The 2,214-nt window shown below is 38.8% G+C and overlaps 1 non-coding gene across 1 annotated transcript; it reads left to right on the forward strand.

Annotated features, from left to right (window-relative positions):
* Positions 1–264: 264 nt before the first annotated feature.
* LOC111724576 lies at positions 265–397 on the forward strand. Its single transcript, XR_002772851.1, has one exon. It is a non-coding gene; the product is annotated as a small nucleolar RNA SNORA70 (small nucleolar RNA).
* The last annotated feature ends 1,817 nt before the right edge of the window (positions 398–2,214 follow it).

A 2,214-nucleotide genomic window follows, 5' to 3' on the forward strand; every position in this document is an offset into this window, starting at 1 on the left:
TTTGCATATTTTTATTTTTTACCCCATTGTGGAAACTACATTTAGACATTTTGTTTCTGTATGTTTACATTGTTGGTGGTCCATTATGATGGACAGTCTTGATAACAAGTTTATTTTGATATTTTGTTTCTGTGTATTTACTTTGCTGGTGGTCCACTGTGATGGACAGTGTTGATAATAGGTCTAAGTATTTCCTGTAGAGCTGGTCTTGTTGTGTCAAATTTCCTCAATGTTTGCTTATTAGCAAAAGTTTTGATTTCGCTCCTGCAGCTAATTAAGAAAACCATGCTCCTTTCCTCATGGAGGCCTGGTGTGCCATGACTGTAAATAGCAGCCTCCTTGGTTGTATGCAGCCTGTTGTTTGTGTAGGTTGCTCTAAGGGACCTTAAAGACATTCCTTTCCTATATATATTGATGTGTTAGACCTTGTGCTATGTCCAGTCTAAGCTCCCAACAGGTATGCATGGTGCCTTAGGAAAGCCCTAGGGCACTGTGGCCAGAGTTCACATTGACCAAGTCATCATGTCCATCAAAATCAAACCAGCAGCATGAGGTTGAAGCCCTTTGCAGGGCCGAGTTCAAGTTTCTTGGCCACCGGAAGATTCACATTTACAGGAAAGGGGATCTGAAAAGTTGAGAGTTTAACTCAGATGAATTTGAAGATATGGTGACTGAGAAGCAGATCATCCCAGAAGGCTGTGGGGTCAAATACATCCCCAATTGTGGTCCCCTGGACAAGAGGCAGGCTCTGCACTCATGAGGACTTACACTATGTTGCCTATCATTTGCACCTACCAATAATAAATACTATTTCCTGTCCAAAAAAAAAAAAAAAAAAAAAAAAGGATTTGCTTTTTCCATCAATTTGAAGCTTAGTTTTAGACACTGGTTCTTTACCTGTGGATCATGACCCTTTTTAACTGTATTACAGCTTTGCAGCTTTAGGAATGTTGAGAACCACTGTTTTAGAGGGATACAGAATTTTGGACTTAAAATTAGGAAAGGTAAATATAGATGACCATACTCTTCTAGCTTGGAAAGTTTCTGGTGAAAAGTCTGCTGTCACACTTATAGCATTGCCCCTATAGGTCAGTTGGCACTAATTCCTGCCTGCTGAAAGAATTTTCTCTTTTGTCTTGACTTTGGGTCTGTGTCTTAGACTGGCTCTTTTGAGTAGAGATGACCTGGGGTTTGATATCCCCTGGAAAGGAATGCACCGGAATCTTTAAGAAACTTGGCAATTTTCATTTATGATAGTCTCCAGTAGGGCTTCCATTCCTTTGGTATGCTCTTCTTCCCCTTCAGAGTTCCCTATTATTTGTAATAAGGGGGATTATTATTTGTAATAAGGGTTGTACCACACCACCAAACATTCAAATAAAATGTTTGAATACTTTGTGAAGTCCCATAGTTCTCTGAGCAACTGTTCTGCTTTCTTTCTCTTCTTTTCTACATCTTTCACTACTTGGCTTAATCAAGAACTTTATCCTCTGGATCTGAGATTCTTTCCTCTCCATGGTCTGATCTATTTTTGATACTTACTACTGCATCTTTATGTTACCTGATTGTCTCCTTCATTTCCTTAAGCTCTGGCATATCCTTTCTTTATTTTTCATGTTTCTCATCCATCTTTTGGCTATATTTTTCTACTTTCTTGTCTATTCCCTTTATTGGCATTATCATACAGATTTTAAATTCCCTTTCTGTCAATTCCATTAATTTCTTATAGGTTATGTCCTCTGTAATAGCTACCTCATGGCCCATTGGGGGGAGCTGCTCCATTTTGATTTTTCATGTTGCTGTAATTTTTCTGTTGGTGCTGCCTCAAGTGTTTTTTTTTTTCTCTTGTTCATCTTTCTGCCCTACTTTTTCCTTCTCGCTTCCTCCTTTACTTTAGAATACCTTTTCTCTGACCTTAGATGTTGAAGTTGCATCTTTACATAGGCCAAAAGGAAAAGAAGGTAAAGAGCAACAGGGAGGAAAAAGAGGAAATGAAAGAAAGAAGAAAAAAGAAGGAAAAAAAAGGAAGAGAGATGAAAGACAAGAATAGAAGAATAGGGGAGAAGGAGGACAGAGTTACACACCTGTAAGTCAAGTTATTAAAGAGTTTTGGGCTGGATGGGTTCCTCCTCCTCAGGAGTTTCTTACCAGCCTGAGGAAAGCAAGTGGCTACTTCTGCCAAATATAGGAAGAGAAAGAATAGAAGAAAGAAAG

Source organism: Otolemur garnettii, unplaced genomic scaffold, assembly GCF_000181295.1.
Source record: "Otolemur garnettii isolate 467f Iridium unplaced genomic scaffold, OtoGar3 scaffold00001, whole genome shotgun sequence".
Classification (NCBI taxonomy): domain Eukaryota; kingdom Metazoa; phylum Chordata; class Mammalia; order Primates; family Galagidae; genus Otolemur; species Otolemur garnettii.